Source organism: Pleurodeles waltl, chromosome 4_2 (genome assembly GCF_031143425.1).
Source record: "Pleurodeles waltl isolate 20211129_DDA chromosome 4_2, aPleWal1.hap1.20221129, whole genome shotgun sequence".
NCBI lineage: Eukaryota > Metazoa > Chordata > Amphibia > Caudata > Salamandridae > Pleurodeles > Pleurodeles waltl.
Genome location: NC_090443.1, coordinates 364,399,540 through 364,414,636, shown reverse-complemented (window position 1 = coordinate 364,414,636; position 15,097 = coordinate 364,399,540).

Below are 15,097 nucleotides of genomic sequence, written 5' to 3'. Positions count from 1 at the left end.
GTTCCACAATCCAGAGTATGTAAGGCAATCATATACTTCATATTAAATTGTTAGAGGGCTCTGAAATGTTACGCAATCCTTTCCCTCATCATCCTGACTGCAATTCCACGTGCCCTCAGCATTTCTCCAAAAGGCGTGGCATTGATTTGTGTCCTTGGGTGGGAACCAGAAGCATGTAAGAGTGCTTTACAATAGGTCTTTTTCCTGTGCATTGTTCTACAGACCTTAGTGTCACAAAAAGTTCAATATCCAAAAATACCATCCGTGTCGTACTATGCTCAAAAGTGAAAGACATATTGCGGTCGTTCCCATTCAGATGGGTAAATAATTTATTAAGGGACTCAACGTCTCCCGTCCAAAGCATCAAATAGTCATCAATGTATCTACCCCAACAATAGATGTACTCTATTCCACCTGGCTCCTCGCTTACCCCAGATCCTTTTGCCTCAAACCATCCCATAAAAAGATTTGCAAACGACTATGCAAATCCAGAACCCATTGTTGTCCCAAGTAGTTGTCTGTACCAGGAACCATTCAATAGGAAAACAATATTTTCCAGAATCAATTTAGTCATATCCAGTAACATCTCGGTCTGTTCCATGCACTCCATAGGTCTTGTACTGAGAAAGTCTCTCTGTGCTTTAATACCTAAATCATGTGAAATGTTTATATATAAAAACACCACATCCGTGATTACCAGAATCGTACCCGGCATCCACACAACATCCTGCATTAAATTAGGAATATGCCTAGTGTCTTGAACATAGAAGGGGAGGTTCATCACAAAGGGGCTCAAGAAAACATCCACGTATTGTGCTAAAGATTCAGTAGGTCCTCCTATACCGGACACTATTAGCCTACCAGGGTAAAAATGAAAGTTTTTATGTGCTTTAGGTAGGGTACATAGACAAGGGTAACGTGGTCAACAACTACTAAATATTGGTACTCTTCATCATTAAGTAATCCCTAGTCATGCCCTATCCTAAATTTTGTGTTGATTTCCTTGGTAATCTGCGGGATCAGATTACTACCCAATTCCTCATAATGTTCTGCAACCCCCAATTGAGAGTATAGCTCATTGTCATAGTCCGTCTTATTCATCACAACTATGTTGCCACCCATATCTGCCGTACGAACAATAAGTTGTCTATTATTTGGGATACTCTTTAAGGCAGTATGTTCACCCTGAGATAGATTGTCATGAAAATACACCCTTTTCTTACAGCACATCTCATTCATCCATTTATCTAACTCTGTGTTCAATGCTTTATAAAACAACTCAATGTTATTGCCCTTTGTCAACTGTGGAGTCCAGTTCGTTTTGGCCTTTAAACCACCTCCACATGTAGATCCGTACTCAATTCCAGCTCAGTAAGTAAGCTACTCATAGCATATGGATTATGTTCATGTGAGGTCAGGACAAAAAGTGTAGTAGAGTCATGTATGTCAAGTATTGTTAAATTACTCAATAGTGATTTCTCCACAACAGGACTATCCTTTCTTGGATGTAAAGTAAAATATGTTTTCAATTTCAATAAACGTACAAATTTGTACAGATCAATTTTTACTTCATGTAGATTGCAGTGTTGTGAAGAACAACAATTCATGTCACGTCTCAATAACGAGTGCATACCACGTGTCAATACCATAACAGATAAATTAATCACATTAACATCAAGAGTCACATCTTTCGAAAAATCCACACTTACGTTTTCTTCCATGATCTGGTCTGCATACCCCTTCTCTCGCCTTGTTGTCCCTTTACCTCTGGTTCCCCTTCTGACCATGGTACTTGTTTCTTGACCTTAAGTTTATATCTGTTGCCAATTCGTATACGAATGACCTCCCTTAAAAAAAGGACTCTTTTTTGTTTAAACCAGATGCTCCCTCACCTAGATCCTCATGGTCGCTAATCAGCACTACTTGTGGAGGTAGACACTCCACTAGCAGTAAATGATCCTTGACTGCTACTCTGGCCCTCATCTCTCTTAACCAAATGGTCAAAGTGTTTGGCAAAGGCAAAAGCCCTTCCACTATTGTAGTCCATCTCATCTCTCTTAGGTTTCCTAGCTTTACTTTGTTTAACTTCATCCTGGTGTTTACAAATGACTTCCTCCAGAATAGAATAATACTTGTTTGTTGGTTCTGGCATATTAAGGGGGTTATTACAACTTCATCCCAAAAGTGACGGTAAAGTGACGGATATACCACCAGCCGTATTACGAGTCCATTATATCCTATGGAACTCGTAATACGGCTGGTGGTATATCCGTCACTTTACCGTCACTTTTGGGACGGATTAACACCTCCTCCAAAGTTGTAATAACCCCCTAAGTGTTTTAATCTCCTGTTCCACTTCTGCAATCTGTACCAGTAATTTAGAATTTTTTCTTTCTGCATTCTCAATAAGTATATTCATGAGATTCATTGAACTGCCAGCCAAGTATTTCTCCCCCCCGTGAATAAATCCTCTTCAGGATCATTGTAAGTAGGCAGAAGCTGGGACAGAAAGCCACTAGGCACTCTCTCCAGTTTAATGTATTGTTTAAGTGTTGGGGCATCCCACCACATGGATATTTCTTCTTTTCTGAATCTCTCCAAACGTATAAACTTATCTTTAAGTTCCTCATTGTTTCTAGTGTTAATTCTTGTTTAAGGCCCTATCAACCGTGCCGCCAGTACTCAGGTTGTTAAATAGATCATCAGCCATTTTCTCCCTATCCAAAGTATTACTCATGTTCAATACAATTGTGTACTATCCCTGGAAGGAGCACAAACCCGAAAATGTAATCCACGCTCCCTCTTGGTAACCTGGGCAATGATCTGGTGCTCACCAGTATATAAATACAATAATAAAAGGGAAACAGTATCAGCAAAAGGTGTTTCAGTGCAAGGGTCGGCTACCAAACCACCCTACTTGTATACCATCTCCCAGTAAAATGGGATTAGTAATTCAATAATCACAGCAGGCTCTGAGCACTCGATGTAAGAGTATCATTCAATGTCCAATGTCCCAGCAGTAAGACTCCTTGGGCTTTTATTTCAATGTCTTCTCACAGAAGAAGGTGTTTCAGTGTAAAATTCTTGTCCTGATCAGGTTCTGATCATCTTGTGGTACGCATATCAGTGTTCCCTACAGAAAACAGTCACAAAGTACAGCCAACACGAGTTTTGTTGTGCAATAAGCCTATACTTCTTCAGGGCTGTAATAAAAGAGAGGACTTCAATACAAACTCTAAGGCGAGGTCTGGATTGTGACCAACAAACTCCCATAAGTATTTATTACACACTGGACAGAGAAACAGGAAACCACTGAGTAAACATAAAGCCACTAAGATCAAACAAAAGAAAACGAAAGGGGGCTGTGTGATCCATGCCTGTTAGTAAACACAACTCAGGAAAAGGGAGAAAAGACACCTGTGCATGAAAGTCACTGTAGTGTATAGGTCTAATCTCAAGGAGAGATTCGTTAGACAAAGGCCACAGGTCAGTCCATACCCATGTAAATATATACATATGTGCACTGCAATCTTACAGTAACCTCAGATCGAAGTATAACCTCAAGACCAACATGCAAAAGCAAAGTCATCATAACCTGAATATGGCCTGCGTACTGATCCCCAGTTTCACAATCCTATCAATCACTTATTATCCAGATTTTGTTGTATCTTCCGTAGGTAATTATCCTTCATAAATCACAGAGAGAATCACACTAAGAACACTGTATATAACTGCTTATACTCTTTTCAATATGCAATGTCATCAATCTCATTGGTTGGGGGCGTGTCCAAGATGGCGACGTGAGAAGATGCTCGGCTGAGAGCTCCGCTCACGGCCCACTATAAAGATCCTGTAAACGCCTGAATCCCGGACTCCCTGACTCACCCAAGCAGTGTCGGTGGCGCTGTGTATCCAGCACACCACGGAGCCACCAGCAGCGTCGCGCGTCGCCTTGAGTGCGACCCAGACGGGATCCGCGTCGGCCGCGGAGCGCCGTCCGATGCCGAGACCAGCTGAGGCCTAATGCTATCCGGCTGCCAGAGCCGGAGCCGGCGTGGCCGAGAGCGGAAGACGTCTGTGCCGGGGAGACGACGTGGGTGTCCGGCCCCTGCTTTGGATTGATGCCACCGTCATCCTGGAGGTACAACCTATGATCCGCGGACGACGCGAGCGTTGAGCCGGGATCGGCCCAGCGGTGCGAATAACAACAGAAGCAAAACGGAGACCGACTGAAACCAGAGGTACTGAGGGGCCCTAAACTGCGTAAAAACTAAGCGGGCACTTACAGGAACGAGACACAAGGTTTGGGCAAGGGGAAAGGAAAAAAAAAAGAAAAAACAAAACAAAAAACAAACAAAAGAACTTACCTGCTGCCCAGTGTGGTCCGAGCGGGCAGTGAGACGTAGTACGCCTGGCCGCGGGGTGTGAGTCGGAGGAGCGCGGGCCGGGGCGCGTGGAGCCGCGGGCGGGGGCCCAACCCGGGGGCACCGGAGTAAAGCTCATGGAGGACACGGGGCGGAAGCCCGAGAAGAGGCAGTAGCCTGACCTGATCTGGCGTGGTGGTGCCGCTGAGGGGCTCTTTCGGCGGGTGACTGGGGTCCCCGGGCAGGCCCTCCCCCGGAAAGCTTTCTGAAGACATTTGAGCAAAGACTAAAGCATATGAGAGCACACATGTCCAGAGCAAATACGATTGATCACTCGTCGTTCGGCATTTGATCGGTGAGGCGCACAAAATACTAAACTAGGTACAAACTTAAGTCCATAATTAATGCACAACACGTCCAAAGCAGATACAAACATGGTGAAACCGAGACCCCCAAAGAGCCAACTTGAACCCACAACCCCATCATTACAAACAGTTACAGAACTTAGCTCAAACGCATTACGCAAAGTGTCGGAGGGTAAAATAGACTCAGTGGTGGCAGAAGTTAACATCCTCCGAATGGAGCATCGGAAACTAGCAGTCAGGGTCACTACAGCTGAAACAACCCTCGAAACGGCACAACCAGACATCGAAGAAATGAAACTCCGTCTACAACACCAGGAGTCCGAGATACAACAGCTGCACAAGCGTGCAGACGAAGCAGAAGGCAGTTCTCGCCGCAATAATGTGAGATTCCTAGGGTTCCCTGAGAAGATCAAACTGCCAAGCGCAAATCATTCCTAGAACGTTGGCTTAAAGAAACCATATTAACACAAGACACTCCACCATTCCTAGTAGTGGAACGTGCAAATCGAGTACCGGGGGGCCCCCCTAGCCCAGGGGCCCCACCACGCCCACGAATTGTGAGATTTTTAAATTACCGGGACAGAGATCAGGTACTAAAGGGCTTCCGCACGTCAGGCCCAATAGACATTGAAAATGCAAAAATCACGGCATACCCGGACTATACAGCTGACGTACAGCGTAAGCGTGCCACTTTCCACTCACAAAACAAGTACTGCGCGATAAAAACTACTCATACTCCCTAATGTACCCGGCCAGACTACGCGTTGTGGATGGCGACAGATCTCACATATTTCCAACCTCGGAAGATGCATGGACTTGGATTCACGCGAAGGGACTCGCAGGCCCTACAACAGAACCTTAAGAACAAAAAGAGTGGTTGTCCCGACAACCACGCCGAAAGGAAAGGCCAAAACCCAGAATTGAATCATCCCCAACCAAGTCACAAGCAGCAGTTGAACAAGCTCAAGTCTTAAAAGTAGTGAACAGATTCTCGTGCATACGCCCACGACCCAATCAATACACCAACGATTCGGGCTCTGACTCGACGGGCAGTCACTGCGGCCCATTATCATTGCAGCTGACCTCTGGCCCAGCATTCACCCCACGTTCAGCAGATGACATCTAAAGTAACATGTGTGGACTACAACCGAACAAATCCAAGTGTCTGCACTAAGGTAAAAGCACAACAAGGGTTACACAAGACCAGTTTCCTCAAGAATCAATGGCGATAAGTCAAACTCGTCCATAATCTCCCAAGGTACACAAACAATAGACACACTAATATACATCCTACTGCAACACGAGAGTAAAGCCCCCAAAAGGCGCAACATAGAGACTGAGCCGGGAAATGGCAATATCCGTATGGGGCACAACACAGAAGCTATCTTGGACTATATACCAACACCCCCCTAACCCTGTTGGGTTACCAAATGGACCTAAAAGGAACCAATGTTTACAGTTGCACCAGTTGTGCTTGGCAGTTCACAGTTAGATTAATAACTGTAAGTTGTATCTTTTCTTCTTCTTTCCCTCTTTTCCCAACATGCTCAACACTTATATACGCGGGTGGGGCTCGGGGGCTCGGGCGGGGCAGTGGGGACTCAAGGGCGAGCCAAGACTATTCCTGGGGCGGGCAACACACTACACTATGACTCTCAAACAATATGATGTCATATAACATAATAACCTGGAATGTTAGGGGCCTAGCCAATACAATTAAAAGATGCAGAATACATGCCTACCTTAAACGCCATAAGATACATATTGCTATACTACAAGAGACACACGCAACAGCACACGAACTGAGCGAAATCAGCAAAAACTGGTTGGGCATGGTATATGGAACTAAAACATCAACACATGCGAAAGGTGTATTAATTTGGATTGCCCCTGGTGCCCCTTATGCAGCCCAAGAAGTTCATATAGACAGCAACGGCAGATACGTCTGCCTGGTCGGATATTTAGATGGTAGACAGCTAACAACAATAGGGATATACGCACCAAACGCGGGACAAGGAGAGTTCTTTCAGACTACAACTACACAAATCCCGCACGACCCGTCCATACTTACTATTTGGGGGGGAGATTCAACAGCGTGATAGAAGTGTCAATGGACAGGTCCCACCCCCCACTAAAGGGTGCCCAGTGCAGGAACCTTTCTTGTGCGCTGGGTTCCTGGATACGGGAAAGGGAACTACAAGACGTGTGGCGTTGTCTACACCCCACAGATAAAGAATACTCCTTTTACTCTCCGGTACACCAGCTCCACACGAGAACAGACCTGCTGTTATGCTCAACCAGGTTAACACATATGATACACAGCGCATCATACATGGCAAAAACCCTATCAGACCACAACCCCTTAATCGCATCACTAAAATGGGACACGCGGCCCACGCGCATCTCCACATGGCACCTACAACCCACTCTACTACGCGATCCCCCTTTTCCGAGACAAACTAGCGGAAGAAATAAAATCCTACTTCACAATGAACACAAAGTCGACGATATCACGTGCGCCAGAATGGGACGGACACAAGGTAGTCATAAGGGGCATGTGCATGACAATGACAGGAGGGGTTCGTCGTGAGTTAACCACAGAGCTACACAAAATTGAAGGGGAAATATGGGATTAGGAACGCGATCTGGCTTCGGGCAAGTATAACAGCGACAAATTAACTAATCTCAAAAAACAATGGAAGGCAACTGAGTCCCGTCTGCGAAAATTCGACTATAGACACTACACAGCACGCTTGCACGCTGAAGGTGACCGTTCTATTAGAATGCTGGCATGGCTAGCAAGGGGGACACAGAGAACCACCCCTATAAACGCCATTAGACTAGACACGAGCACGATAGTAAACATGCAACTAGAGATTAATGACGCCTTCAAACAGTACTACAGCACACTATACAGAGCTGAGCCCCCCCACACCCATCACAATTGTCAGAGTTTCTCAGCAACACCCCACTGACGCAGCTACATGCAGCACAAATAACAGAGCTAGATAAGCCCATAGAAAAGGAGGAGATTCTACAGGCAATACAGTAACTAGCCCACAATAAAACTCCACGGACAGACGGACTACCCATTGAATACTACCAGACTTTCATGTCACAAACAATCTCACCATTCCAAACAATGTTACAAGAAACATACGAAATTGGGAAGCTTACAGATTCACAATGGGAAGCGACAATCGTTGTCCTATATAAAAAAGGCCGAGATCCCTTGGATGTTCTCTCCTACCGACCCCTATCGCTATTAAACTCAGACTTTAAAATACTAGGGAAAGTACTAGCGAACCGTCTCCTACCATTGATGACCACCCTGATACACCCAGATCAATCCGGCTTTATACCTGGGCGCAATACTTTTATTAATATTAGGAACTTACTACGTATAATGGCCGAGACCCCTGAAGCAGATCACTCCCGTGCGGCGGTGTCACTAGACATCGAGAAGGCCTTTGACACGCTGGGTTGGCCCTTCTTGATGGCAACCTTACAAAAAATGGGATTTGGCGCTGGGTTCATGCGCTGGAAATCCATATTATATACCAGTCCCAAAGCAAGGGTCAAAACTGGTGCCATTATTTCGGAGAAAATTGACATAGACAGAGGCACACGTCAGGGCTGCCCATTGTCACCACTTTTGTTCGCATTAGCAATAGAACCTCTAGCAGCAAGATTACGCAAGGAGGCAGCGAGATGGGGTATCCCAGACGGAGAGGAATTCTGCATCGTCTCCTTATACGCAGACGACGCATTAATATACTTTTGCAATAATACTGAATCTCCACCGCATATACTACAACTGCTTAATTACTATGGGACCTTGTCTGGCCTACGTGTTAACTGGGCCCCAATCATGCATATTCCCTATGCAGCCACTTCCAGAACTACGCGATAACACTGTAGCCGACAATGACTTAAAATGGGAACACACCACTTTCAAATATCTGGGTGTCCACATATACCACAGTGCCTCCGATCTAAAATTAGGCAACTTAGACAGAGCAATCAGATCAATAAAAGGGTCCATACCCTTTTGGTGCTCCTTGCCCCTCTTACCCATGGGCAGAGTGGCTTTGATTAAAATGATTGTACTCCCCCGATTACTGTACTACTTCGCTGCACTGCCACTTATACTGCAAAAACATTATTTGCACATTTAACCAAGTTACTGACTGAGTTGATATGGGCCAACGGACGCAGGAGAGTAGCCATGACTAAGATCTGCCAGAAGAAAAAGGGGGTATGGGTGCACCACAATTCGAACTCTATTATGCAGCAGCACAGCTGCACTGGATCATGGTCTGGCTACAAGACCCCTTAAACCCGGAGGGTCGCAAAGTGAGGTCGCACCTGGGACGCACTGATGTGCTGGGTTGGCTTGTAGGCCGAGAGCCCCCTTTACCCCTCAACAATGTCCTGATAACAGTGGCTGATCGAATATGGAATCACTATGTCACAAGAGGCGCCCACACACCATTATATTTACCCAAGATCCCATTATTAGCCATACCAGGGATAGATAAATTACAAGGCAGATTAGGCCCCATCCCGTGGACCGCAAAGGGCATACAACTGGTCGGTGACCTGTTCGTGGATGACCATTTTATCCCCTACATGGAGTTAGCAGAAACATACTCGTTAGGACTGGGCGGATTCATTATACACGGGGCACTTAAGCACCTAATACACAGAACGTGGGGCAGCGGCGATTCAGAGCCACCAACATCATCTACTCTACATGAATTATTGATAGGCGCCGGCACACAAACAAGTATCTCCTGGATATACCACACTCTACAGGCCTACCCAGAAGAAACACAAATGCAAGCCAAGTCCAGATGGGACAGGTCCCTACAAACACCCCTTACAGTGGAAGAATGGTCCATGGCCCGTTCAACCACTCGTGAAATATCGCATAACGCCCGCTTCAGATACACCTAACTTAACTATGTACACCAGACATATTTAACTCCGACTCGCATAAAACACATGTTCCCACAAACTACATCTGAATGCCCAAGATGTGGAAACTCGGAGGCAGACTTTTACCACATGATTTGGAATTGCCCCCCGCTACTCCATGTGTGGCACGACGCTACACAACAGATTGCCACGTGGTCGGGTTTGCCTCTGATCTCCACACCCGAATCCTGAATATTAGGAATACGCCACAGGCGCAATAAAGACAAACAAAAACGTAGATGTGCGGATTTAGCGTTTATCACACTTAAGCGACTCATTGCAACACAATTGAAGTCTCCTGGTGCTCCAGAGACACGTAAATGGACCAAAGACCTGATTCACTGGGTCAAAGCAGAGATACAAGTGCTACATACACTTCGCGACATTGGAATCGAGGACATATGGGACACTTTCCTAGACCAGATACAGGAAAAAGACGACACTCGTCCACCTTAGACTGTGGACATAATATTCATGTAAAAAACTAAAGATTTAAGACACCTCGTCTGGGAAACCCCTTTGTTCTCACACTCCACCCCCCTCCAGGATTAGAACACGTGCCTCCTCCCCCCCACCACTAACACCCCTGCGTGCCCACTCACTTCCCTAATCCTCAGAAAACCTGTATTCAAAAGCCTTCGCAGAGCATTTCCCTGACCACAACACTCCCTCTTTGTTACTCCTTTCAGGAACCTCCCCCCTAATTTCCCCGTTCTCTATTACAATTTCCTATTCTTTCTTTACTAAACTACGACGAGCGATGTAAATTATAGTAAACACCAAATGTATAAAATATTAAACTGAACAACAGAAGAATTGTAACTTCCAGGTGGTGTAACCTGTAAAACAGCTAGACAAAGTAATGTGTTCGCTTGAAAATAATTGAAAACTTTAATAAACAGATAAAAAAAATAAAAAAAACAATCTCATTGGTTGAACATTACTTATCGTCATGCAAAACTCCTGACATACATTACTTTCATGTCCTGATATGTGTATACACAATCATATGGTAAATTCAATCCAATCCCATCTCGGTGTAATAAGTATGAGCAATACAATCCCAACATCACGTTGTAACACCAGCAACTCTAAGGTAGCGTTTCATAAGTACCCCAATCACATCACTACCATGTATCTAGACTTAAGTTAAATGTCAGCTTACTCCAGAGCAAATCCTCTGTTATCCTGAAGAGACTGGGAGTATGAAGTGGGGGAGCAGACTCACCTCTAAATCTTCACATCTCAAAACGGAGAATGCTCCGTACAAGTCTCGGCGTGTCCACCACGTGCCATCTTGACAATTACGTCTTTTTTTCACGGCAAAGCAATGTACAACATACACGTAACATCCACAATGGTGGTGGCCATCTTATAATGGTGTCACAATTTTGAAAAATCGGCATCCTAGGCTGTATTACCATGATCTCAGACTACATAAAATCACCTGTATTAATATCCACCTTTAGATCATAACAATATTGCTGTTGATAGAATCCACTCAAACTTGTATCACAAAATATATGCTAATTCTCATGTCCACGAACCAGTGTCTTCATCATTGAATTCCGCTCAATATCTGGCTGTCATCTCCTTACTCATACAGACACAAAGCTAGTAGCTACTACGACTTATGAACCAACATTTGTAATGTGCATATCACTGCAAATCCCAAGATTTTCAATGTAACCATCATTCCATAAGTGACCGTAATCGAAATGGGGATTAATATTAGTCAGTAAAAGAAACAGATCAGAGAATCAGTAAGTAAAATAGAGAGCTAAGAATAGGAACCCCACACCTATAAAGCCCAATAAAACAATTGTGAAAGTAAAGAAATAATAGAAAAATATCAGGCATAGCCCAAACACAACATATGTTGAGACAAAAAAAAATAGAGCAGGTTTCATTAGAAAACGTTAATAAGCTTTTCAGGTTGTTAACAGATCCTCTCCCATGTGTTAAAATAGACATAAACAATAAAACATTAGTCACTAGTAGTCATCATTATATTCATTAATACAACCATCACAATTAGAGAGACCCATTAATGGGAATCTGTCCATCTTGCGTATATTATACAGTTCTTATATGGTTTTAATTGATGAAACAGGTACATTCAACATCTAGCCCCCTAAAATATATTGTAATTAATTGTCAATATTGCGACTTTGCTCAACTGCTCTAAGTTTCATTATCCAAGTGGCCTCACAGTGCCTGAGCATACGTTCTATATTGCCACCCCTCAAATTACTTTTAACGTGATCTATTCCATGAAATCTGAAATTAAATTGGTTTCTTCTAGTTCCATAATCCAGAGTATGTAAGGCAATCGGATACATCATATCAAGTTAGTCATGATCTAGACCTCGCCTTAGAGTTTGTATGAATATAGCCCTGAAGAAGTCGAGGCTTATTGCCATGAGAAAACATGTTGGCTGTACTTTGTGGCTTTTTTTTGTATGGAACACTGATATGATATGTACAGCACAATGATTTGAGTCTGATCAAGACAAGAATTTTACATTGAAATACCTCGTTGCTTTGAGAAGACATTGAAGTAAAAGCACCAAGATGCTTTACTGCTGGGACATTGGACATCGAATTATACTCTTACATTGAGTGCTCAGAGCATACTTTGGCTCTGGTTATAGTCTATTAAAATCAAACCCAAGAGAATGATTTGCCTAGAATCACACAATTCGTTCAAGTGTTGAATTTCGAATGTTTTCTGCTTGTGCAATTCAGCCACTAGAGGGTCATTGCTTTATTTCTCCTGTTTTACATTATGCTTTGTATTTAATTCTTAGTACATGAGGTTAGAGCGTGGGTGGTCAATTGTCATGGGCACCTAATATATGGGCTATATTCTTATTATACATGGAGCACCATTGTAGCCTAATAAATCAAACATGAGAAAGATTTGCCCAGGTACACGCATTTTGATTAAGTGAGGAAGCCAGGGATGTCCCAGGTTTTCTGCTTTCACATTTTGCCATTCACCTACTTGATGGAAATACCTTTTTTTCTCCAGTTTTACATAAAAAATTAATGCTTTGTCTTTGTTTCTTGGCGCATGAGGTAAGTTTGTGGGTGGCAGAAAGATGTGCACCGTATACCTGACCTAGATTCTTACAATACGTGGAGCAACATTATAGCCTATGAAATCAAACATAAGAGAATTATCTGCCTAAGATCAACAATGACAGCTAAGCCTCTGGTCACCTTACACCTAGTGCTGTATGTTTGTGAAAGAGCATAGACCGATGTATGTTTACATGCACATTTGTCACCTTGAACCAATTGCTTCACGTTTGACCAATAGCAAAGATTGTTGCTCACTTATTTGACAACTTGTAAAATTGTGTGCTTGTTTCTTTTCTCTTCTATGCTGCAACTGTGCATTTCCCCCTCAAATAAGGTCAGTGTGCCGAAGTATCTAAATCAGTCACACCACAACAAAAATGATTTCCAAACATTTGATATGTGCTTTGCTAGTTTTTAGGTGCTAAACGTTGAACTGTTTTCCTTGAAAGAAGGATAAGATATTTCTATATCTCACCCGTTTTCACTGGCGATACTGCAGAGTTTTTAATGTACTTTATCATAACACCAAAACACAGGGTGGCTTTGCTCTTAGAATGCTCTTTGCTCTGGCAGGCTGATATATCGAGGTTGTGCTATTTATGAAATGAAAGACCATGTGCACTTACATAAGGCTCACTCTTTCAGGATAAGGTTATATTGAATATACAAGCACACATGTCACTGATACTATAAATGGGTAGGCCTTCTCCAGTGCACTATGTTAACAGTGTAAAATATCTAGAGTGTGCAAAGTCGTTAATGAGTGTAGTCTAATATCAAACTAGCAGTATTTCCTTGTGAAGGCCAATATTTTCTTGAAAGAGCTAGTTGGGACTTAAAGGTAAGTGCTCATTTCTTGTGAATTATCTTTATTACCGTTTCCTTCTCGTTCTTGAATACTGGGCATCTTGCACTTATTTTGATGTGCAGCTGATCCCTCTTACTTTGACTGTGAAATTAATGGTCCATTCATTGTGTGGGTATTCAGTAGTATTGACTTCAGATTGCGCAGTCCTTTAGTTGTGCTGATAAATGAGGTGGGTATATATAAACATTAGAGATGCCTGCTGCGTAATGTTAAGGTAACAACATTTTTGGGAGGCAGTGTGTAGTTTGTAAAAACATAAATGCAGAGCCCCAGATGTTTCCTTAGGGTCCTGTTGCTGAATGCAGGGGTTGCCATTACCTTTTTTCTATTCCTAACTGACAAATGCTTTGGCTTTATCTTATTCTTGTAAGTTCTTTTTTCATCCTGTTTTCTTCCTTCACCAATGTTTTTCTATGTCTTTCTCCTTCTCTTTTGCCTTCCTGACTTTCTCTTGCTCTGGGTCATGGTAAGTTGGTGAAAAATGAGACCCCGTCTCCTAACAAGCGTGCAGGTGCCCAACACAGGCACATTAAGTGGTGGGTAGGACTGGGTAATCATACTTTGAATAGAAAAGTGGTCTCCCCTCTGGAGAGCTCAGGCAGGTGCAATCACACCTACTTAAAAATGTGCTGCACATGGAATAGCACACCTGGTGGAGCGTGCTGGTGGCAGAGTTAGATTGTTTACATGTCTAAATAGTTTATTAGAATTTATGAATAAATGCAATACAGTAAATATACAAATAAGAGAGCAGAATATAAGTAATTGAAATATAGAGAATAATAAAGGCAGCTATATTAATGATGAGACCGACTAATATTCTATAACAGTAGTGAATATTATAACAAAACTAATGAACTAATTGACGAATTACAATGGTATCAGTACAGAGTGATATTGAAATTCAACATCATATTACTATCTTATGAAAAATTAGGAAGTGTGGAAAAACATAGTCATCAAATAGTTTCCAAAACAATTCATGTTCATACAATGCGAGTAGGATAAAAGGACAATATCCTGTCACATTGTCTTATGAAATATCCATGCCCACCATTTAAGTGTTGAAAACAGCTTAGCGTCTTTCCAATTAGACATAATAGATTGTATTGCTGAAGAAAGTAAGAAAATAAAAAGTGTTTGGTTGGACAAAGATAGTCCGGAAGATTGATTTACATTTAATAGAGTATGAAAGATTATCAATAACAGTAACGATTTTTACAAATAGTATCCCATTCTTCAAACCAAAATGTAAATACAATGGGGCATTCATGCAACATATGTTTCATCGAACCATCACTAGCATGACAAGGTCATCATAGTAGACTATCATTTAATTATGTTTTAAAGAGTATAGTAGGAGTCCATAAGAAATTATATAAAATGAATAGATTTGGTTGATAAAAAGAAACTGGTAACCAGACAGATTTATT